Below are 9,119 nucleotides of genomic sequence, written 5' to 3'. Positions count from 1 at the left end.
TCCTCCTCACCGCCTCCCCCAGCCCCCAAAACCCCCGGGCCACCCCCCTCCGAAACCCCCACCCTCGGGGCCGCCGTCTGAGGAGGGGGGCCAAACCACCCCCAAATATTTTCTTAGAAAAAATTGACTTTCCCCCCCCTCTCTGCTTCCTCCCAAGAGAACAAGAAAGGGGGATTAAAAAATATATATATATAAAAGTTTTCGACTTCTCTCTACCCCCCTCTCCATTGCTTTAAATATATTTAAATTCTGAGGGGGGCGCTCAGAAATATTTCTCAGAGCTGAGGCACTAAGATGGCCGCCTTGAAATTATTTTTAAAACAACCCCCCCTCCAGCACCGCCACCCCCTCCATGAAGAAAGGGAGAGGGGGGAAAAATCCCCTTTTAAAACAAAATGGCTGGCTTAATATTTCATTTTTCACCCCCCCCATTCTCCTCCCTGTTATCCCCCATCCCAAGCCTCTACCCAGAAACCCACAAATTTTTCCCTTTTTTCATAACTGATTAGTGCACAGATTAATAGAGATATTTTCCTTGTGTACTGAGTGTGTGAGTGTGTGTGCGCGCGCGTTGGGGGGGCATGAAGGATTTCTGCATAAAACAAAAATGGCTGCTGTGACTAACTCCCCCCTTATAAAAAATATTTGAGGGGGGGGCATTAATCAGTACTCATGCTCAGTCTGACATCAGCATAAATTGTTAAAGGTTAACTAGTTAGATACTAGTCCAACTAGATTTAATTTTTTTCCTTTTCTTTACTAGTCTCTTTCTCCCCACCTCCCTTCTCTTAAAGAAAAGCTTTTTTTTTTTTTTCTGAATACTTCAGAAGGGAGTGGTTTGATGTGAAGGTTTTTTTTTTCCCCTTCAGGCATTGAAAAGGAAAAAGATGAAATATATGTTTATATATAACTCTGTTTCTGCATATCTCATTGAAGTCAAAACGCATTTAATTGTGTACATAGCTTTTAAGTAAAAAGCGGTACTGGATTTTTTTTTCTTCTTTCTTTAAAAAAGTGATAGAAATCCTAGTGACTTTTGGGGGAGAGATATGAATAGATACGATGATTGAGTTTTTTTCAAAGGAGTCCATGTTTGATTCTCCCCTTTGCCCAGCCTTTTCAGTGATTTATAATTGTTGTAAATTTTATCTTCACTCTTTGCTTCTTTTCCTCGCCTGCCCCTCCTCCAATTGCTTGAATATGAAATTCATCTGACTTGAAAAATTAATTTAGGGATAAATAGAACAGATTTTTAGACTAAAGGGGAAAGAGTCAACTCTGAAGATTGTGAAATATTTTCTCTTTTCTCCTATTTCAGTATATTTCCCTTCCTCCATGATCTCCAACACTGAGAAAGTGGAAGAAACTGAGGTACCGTGAAAGAGAAAAGTAACTGGAACTGAGAAAAGAAAGAGGTAGGGGGTACACTGGCATTTTCGTCTGACTTTCTGATCCATAATTTCCAACCGTACCCCAGCGTTTATCTTTCAAGTAGTACCAGGAATCCGATGGAAGGTTGAAAAAGAATCCAAAAGTAGCTTTCTCATCAAGATGTTTGATTAGAGAAGTCATAAAATAAAACTTGCTAGTGAGTGATGCTAGCAAAGAAGGAAGAGGAATAGCTCAGCTCTACCGTATATTTTCATTCTTGGCAACCTTTTCTTACTTGTGTTCTCCTATTCTTTTGGTCTCATTTTGCCCCTTCTCTTGGTTCCCATCCTGTGCCTCTGGAAGCATTTCTCTCCTGGGTTATTTCTCTGCCTTTTAAGTGTAGTTCAACCATCATCCCGCAGCCCTAGCAGTGTTCGGGAATCCCTTAAGAAGGATGTGTAGGTAGGCAGTAACCAGAAAGTATTAGTGACAGGGAATACTGTGCAATTTTTTGCTTAGGCCGATAAAAGGTTCTTTATTGATGTTCCAGCCCCCAACCCCCATACACATAAGACTAATGCACTTTATTGAACATTGATTTCCACCTTTTTCTTAACCTGGCTTTTGGAATTCCCTCGCCTCTGTCTCCATGTATTTCTGTACTGAGTCTTAACTCCTACCCCTTCTCCGTTCCATTATGTTCTGTCCTCTTTTGGATCTCTCGGCTAGTCTAGGTATCCCCCCCCCCGCCCCCTTTCTTTATATGGCCTTCTCCGTACGTGCATCTTTTATTTTTCACTGAGATACTCTTTCTCATCCCTTTGGTTCTCAGGTTTTATCACCTCTAAGTGACGTTCCATCTCTGTCTGCTGTTTACGTCTGTCTTCCAGGCTCAGGCTCTGTGCCGCCTCCTCTTGTGTGCCGATTCCCTCTCTTTCTAGTCCCTTGGTGTATGTCTGGGAAGAGTGTCCCCAGGTGTATGCGGGCAAACTTGCACTTCATGTGCACGGCAGTCTCTGCCTCTCTGCCCTCTCCCTCTGTGCTGAGTGCCTCTGCCTGCCTGCCTGCCACGTGTGCCATGAGCTGCAGGTGTGGGTGGCTAAAGGTGACTGTGTGCATCCCTATGCAGACATTCATCATTCTCTCAAGGGTGCTTTGCATATGGATCTGCTAATTTACCCGACTCTCTTGTCCTTCTCCCCTTCTGCCTGCCTGCATCTCCCGTTCTTTTTTCCTCCCTACTGACCTCTTGATTTTTCTTCCTCTATCCTTGTTTCTGCTTGCCTCTCTACCTGCTTGCTCTTATTATTGTCTGCCTGCCTGCCTGCTTGCCTGCTCCTCCCTGACTGGCTGGCAGCCTCTTTCTCTCTCTGGTTGTCTGTCTGCTTCTCTGGCTGTTTGCCCACCACTCTCTCTACCATCTGTCTCCCCGCCTGCCTGTCTCTATCACTTTTTTAGCCTTCATCTCTTGGTTTGTCTCCCTTCCAGGCCCTGCCATAGTTCTCTGTCTTGGTTTGCCTTTTTTCTTGCCCTTCTACTTTTCCCTCCTCTTTCTTATGCCTGTGAAGTTCATGATTTTTCCTTGCCTCCTTTTATATCTGTCTTACCTGTCTTCCTTCCTTACTTGCTGCTGCCCCCTCCCCCCTTTAATGCTTTATCTTTTCAGTCTGTTACTTATCAGCCTTTTCTCCCTTGGTTTCCTTTATACTAACATCCCATCAGTGGTGGTGATCTCTACCCGAAATCTGTCAGTTACCCCCCCAACCCTAAAAATCTTGTCTGTCTTCTTGCCGTACACCCTTCCCCTGCCTTCTCTCACTGTTCACTTCCATTTCAGTTGTCTCTCTTCATTTTGTCTTTCTTGGTTCCTCAGTCAGTCAGCCTGCCTCAGTCCTTTTGCCATTTTCCCAGTCTCTCTTTGTTTCTGACGGTTTGCTCTGTCTGCCTGGCTTTTGCTGTCCACATGTCTGCTTGCTTTTCTTTTTTTCAATCAACTTTAAAACAGTATATACATATGGTACAAAATTTTTAGAGTACAAAAATCATTCTTTGAAGAGCAAGCCTCCCTCTTGTACCTCTCTTCCAGTCCCCCAGTTCCATGCCTCAGATGCAAGTTATACTTTGCATTTCTTGGTTATCGTTCCAGAGAAGAGTCTACACACACATATAAGTCTACTAGCTTTTTGCTGCACTCCTCCTTTCTCTCTCCCAGTTCCACTTAGTGCTTTTTCCTTTGTAAATCTATCAATTCTCCTTCCTACACCACTGGGTTTGCCATCTCTTGCCTCTTCTCTTTTTGATTCTACTTTATAGCACTTGTCTTTTCAATTGGCTGGTTGCTAGTTGCATACTATTACTACCGGTATAGGAGGAGCACTTCGGATGGGTTTACTTTGTCCTAGTCTTTATTCTACTCTGTATGGTAAGTTGTCGTAGTGTACACCTTTGCTGGTATCCTCAACACTGAACTGTGTGTTAATTGAACAAAGATGAATGCACTGGGTAATACAGAAAAATGCCATGTAAATATAGGTATAATTAATAAGAACGGATAGAACTTAATGTACATAACATAGATAGAGGCCTGCTCTGTTTTCCCAGAGTCCATATTAAGTCTTTAAAGGCATATGAATCTAAATCTTTTTAAGTTCAACAGTACCCTAGGTTTGTCCAAGAATTTGTCTTCTTCCTAATCTAAAAAACTTTGCTACTTAACTAAAAATTTTCTCCCTTTCCATTCTTCCTTCTGTCTCCTTTTACATGCCACCTTAGGGCTATTATAACTCCTTGGAGGAAACAAAGACATAGCTGCTATCCAGGTCTGTTCAGAAATATGATAAAACTTTTATACACAATGCACTGTTCTTTCATTTCTGCTTTTTTTTTTAACTGCCTTTATTCCTGTATTTAACCTCTATCCTGTGTCTCCTTCCCCTCCCCACCCCCCGCCCCCCACTTTTCTTGGTTCTGTCTTTCCTCTTAACTGTCTGTCTTGGGCTCCATTCTAGCTCTCTTTCTGATTGGCCATCTTCCCTGTCTTCTGTCTGATTGGCCTGTATCCTTCCATCACCCCATCTGTCTGCTGGATTCTCCCTGTCTGCCTGCTATAATGTATTTGATACCACTTTATAAATTATAAAGCACTGTATGGTATAAAACACTATTATCACTTTGTCTTCCGTCCTTCCTTATTGTTTTCTGCCTTCCTCTGCGTTCTTTTTTCTCTCTATACCCCTTTCTGTATGTCTGTCTGCCTCTCTCATTCTTCTTTCTCCTTGCCAGCCTATCTGTTTTTCTGCCTTCCTCCTTTTCTATCTGCTCAGTTCCAGTCTCTCTTTCTGTGCGCCCAGGTTCCTCTACATTTCTTTTACCTGTCTATTCTCTCTTTTCTTAGGCATTTTATCTGTGCGTGTATGTCTCACTGTTTCTAGCTGCTTGTCTCTCTATCTGTCAGTTTTAATGTGGGTAGCACTCTCTGGTTTATCTTTCTGTACTTCAAAAAATTAAAATAAAATATTAAAGTACCATTTGACTAATTGGTTAAGGAAAATGTTTTTCGTATTTTAAATGAGATCATTAAGGTGAGGAAAGGAACTCAGGCATGTAACTGTCAAATGCCAAATCAGAAATTAGATACTTTCCCCCCGCCCCCCCCAAAAAAAATTAGGAGACACATTGCAAAGGAGTCCCAAATCAATACTAAGATTATTTATTTAAAGTAAAAGCAAGAAACTTATCCAAAGCCGTATTTTCTAACCCATTTTTGGATAATACAAAGTTATAAACTTCCCCCAGGAAAAAAAAGTATATGCAGAAAATATATATGTTTTCATGATGTTATGAATACCCTAAAGTATAGACCCCAGAGTAAAATGCTGATGTAGAGAACCAATGAGAATGATTGATAGTGCACAGATATAGACTCATGCAGCAGACAGCTGAAAGGACTGAAAAAGCATTTTGCAGTCTATGGTTCTACCCAAGAAGATGTTAAAGAGATTCCTAGTTGTCTTTTGAAATATACAGGTCAGTAAACATAAAGGCATGTAAGTGCTAAAGATATTCTAGACCTAATCATGAAATTTTAGAGCTGAAGGTCAACTAAATCATTAGTTCCCAAATGGCTAATTATGGCTGACATTTGACTTTTCCTGGGAAAGTCTGTTCTTTGTTCTGATTATATATTTCTTATTTTTTGATATAGAATTAATGTGATCTACTGTATATGTAATAATAATATCATGTGCATATTAATATATTTAGCAATATATTTGTTGAAAGTGTCTTTTCTTAAAATGAGGTAGAGCTGTATGAAGGATGCCCATGATAGATTTATAGAGAGAAAGAAAAGAAAGAAAAATACTTTTAATATTTTGTACAATTTGAAATTTTTTCATTGTCCATGTACCTTTATAGTTACAAAACATTTAACTTTTTGTTAAGTAATGGTGATGGGTACATGGGTTTCGATTTTATGTTCTTAATGTCCTTAGCACAATAAAAAGTCAGCAACTCCATGTTAATCAATAGCAAATATGTTCACGTTTTACTGGTCTTTGAAATCTAAGTGTCTGGATCTGCTGCTTTAATCTTATCTCATTTTGATTTTATGAAGATGCTTTAGTCCTTCATAAACCATATTCATGATTTGCCATATCTGCATACCACATATACAATCATATGTATACTATTTTCTGTTAATTCAGTTTACTTTTAAAAATGTCACTTAAAAAGTAAAGTAAAGTCTTTATTACTAAGAAATAATATCCATAAATCATTAATTTGCTAGAGTAATTATATTTTTCATAATTTATTTTAAAATAGTAATTTTTCTTTCTCTCTTTTTTTTTTTAATTTGGGATGCCTACATAGACACAGGTGTACAGTCTTAAAGGACAGCAATGGCCTAAAATAATAATTTTTAAAAGAAAAACAAAAGCATCTTGAATGCTACTACATTTTAGGAAATATCACTTTAATTTTGTAGGTATGGAAATTGGGACTTAGAGGCTGAAGAATTGCCTACAATCAAATTAATTGTTAGAGACAAACCAAGTCTTGAACCTCTATCTTCCAGTTTTTAGTCTGGTATTCTTTCTACTATACACTAAATGACACTTAAGTGAATGGAGTGTCCTAAGGTTTTAAAAAACTAATTAGTATGTGTAATTGATGGTCTTATGTATAACTTATTACTTATAACAACTATATTACAGAACTGATAGTGGTCAATTTAATTGTATCCAGTACATTTTAAACTTACAGGTTTTCTGACACAGTTCCACTTATATCTAGAGAAACAGTCATCCCACTGTGCAAAAGGTGACAAGTACATTATTTTTAAATACCCTAAATCACCAATAGTAAAGAATAGCTAAATAAACTACCTGCAGCATCAGCATTAAGAAAAATTAGTTACATCTACATAGTAAGATTCTTTAATATATTGAGTGGAGAAAAGCAGGTTACAAGACAGTTCATACATTTATGATATCATTTAGTTTATATTTAAAGGGAATAAAAACAATACTATATGTTCCTACAGATACATTTATATGTATATAAACGCATTTTAAATTTTGTACATACCAGCTTATTCCATGGTCATTACTTTGGGGAAAGAATATTTAGCTTTATTGATAATTCTGAGTTTTTACAATAAGAAAGAATTTATTATTTGTATAAGTAGTTTCATTGATCACATTACTGCATGAAGTCAAATATGAAGTCACTCACATATCCTTAGTTCTTTGAAAAGAAAAAAAAAACATGTAAACTGTGTATAATAAATGGAGGTAATGTAGTTAGACTTCTAAAAACATTAGTGAGATTCTAGTTTAAAAACTAATTAAAATGGTAGGGAGGGGTGTCCCTGGTGGTGCAGCGGTTGAGCGCTGGGTTGCGAAGCTGCCCACAGCCTCTGCAGCACCGGTTCAATCCCCGGCTGCTCTCCGGCCACCAGAGGAGGGTCCCACATGGCGCGCAGACCTCTCCTGCTGCCCGCTGTTCCCCTCAGCAGTGTACTTCGGTCCTTCTGCCTGCTCTGCTCCCCACTCTGGTGAATTCTCTCACCCTCCCGTGCTTCTGACTGTACCCAGTGCTTGTATAAATGAATAAATAAATCTTTAAAAAAATAAAATAAAATGGTAGGGAGGAAAAGGGAGGTACAGAACAGCATATATAACATGGTAACAAAGGGGAAAAAAGTGAATATCCATAGGCTATTTTAGGAAGAATACACAGGAAACTGTAGTGGTTACTACTGGGAAAGGAAACAATTTTCATTTTGTGCATCTTTTAAAGCAACTTGAAAACTTTCTAAGTGACCAAGAGATTAACTGGATGGAGGTGGGGAGAGACATTTTTTGAGATCTGACATAAACACATGCAAAAACATTAGTTAACAATGTGTGGTAGTGATGATTGCTGTAGATTATAAAGTTTGAGAATTCAGAGAAGAGCGATCTTGGAGTGTTGGAGCGGGAGGGGGGATCTGTGAAGAACTTTCATATATAATTGTATTTGAAGTACACCCCCACAATAATAGGATTTATATAGCGGAGAGGAGAATAGCAGTCTAGGTGAATGAAAAAGTGTTTAATAAGTAGTATAAGGACCTGGCTAGAATGGCAAATTCATGATAGTTATAATAGGAGTTGTTGGTACCTTTTTAAAGGGAAACCACTGTTAGTATACCAAGTGAAGGGTAGAGAGGGCCAGCGTCTAGAGGGGCGAGAAGCCAAAGACAAAAGTGAAAGTTGTTAGAGTGGTTGGTCCACCAGAAAGTGTTATTGTGGTAGAACTTTAAGACAGCTTCTAAAATGAAGGCATGACCACTGACACTAGATGTGTGGAGGTCAAGAAAAGTACCAACTAAGGGCCTCCCTGGTGGCACAAGGGGCTAAGTCTCAGTACTGTGAAGCCATCCACAGCCACTGAAGCATGAATTCAATCCCCGGCCAGAGAGCTGACCCACATGGTGCAGCAGACCTCTCCTGATTCGCCCCCTGCTCCCCTCAGCAGTGTATTTCAGTCAATCTGCCTGTTGTGCTCCTCCCGGCACCTCTGTCGTACACCCCAGCTGTTATATGCATAAATAAATAAATCTTTAAAAAAAAAAGAAAAGTACCAACTGACAATTCCTCAAAAAGTTAACTTTTATATATGACTCAGCAATTATAATTCTAGGTGTATACCCAAGAGAATTGAAGCAAATCCTGAACATACCCAAAAATTTGAATCTACATGAATCTTCATAGGAGCATTATTCATAATGGCCCCAAAGTGGAAATAACCCAAATGTCCACCAACTAATTAATGGATAAGCAAAATACAGTATATCCATACAAGAGAATATCATTCAGTGATAAAAAGGAATGAAGTATTGATATCATTGTAACAGATGAACCTTAAAATGAATACTAATGGATGGACTAATCCCAAATCCAACAAAAGGCCATATATTGTATATTCTGTTTAAATAAAATGTACAGAGTAGATAAATTCGTAGAGTAGAAAATAGATTGGCAGTTGCCAGGAATTGGGGGGAAGGGAGAATTGCAAATGACTACTAGTGGGTATGGGATTTCTTTATGCAGTGGTGAAAATGATGTGGAATTAGGTAGTGATGATAGTTTTATGGTGTATAAATTATAACCTATTTTTTTAAATGCAAATTGAGAAAAGTGTTGTGTTTGGCAGTTGATCGCCTTTAAAACTAATTTTTGGGTTTTTTTCCCAAAGATTTA

At 38.7% G+C, this 9,119-nt stretch overlaps 1 pseudogene across 1 annotated transcript in view; it reads left to right on the top strand.

Annotated features, from left to right (window-relative positions):
* The window catches only part of LOC311173822 (large ribosomal subunit protein eL27-like), a 754,061-nt pseudogene that overhangs the window by 449,280 nt on the left and 295,662 nt on the right, over window positions 1–9,119 (top strand). The window lies entirely within an intron of this gene.

The sequence above is a fragment of the Talpa europaea genome (genome assembly GCF_964194135.1).
Source record: "Talpa europaea genome assembly, chromosome: 7".
In the NCBI taxonomy this organism is placed as follows: domain Eukaryota; kingdom Metazoa; phylum Chordata; class Mammalia; order Eulipotyphla; family Talpidae; genus Talpa; species Talpa europaea.
This window is presented reverse-complemented; position numbering and strand designations above follow the sequence as displayed.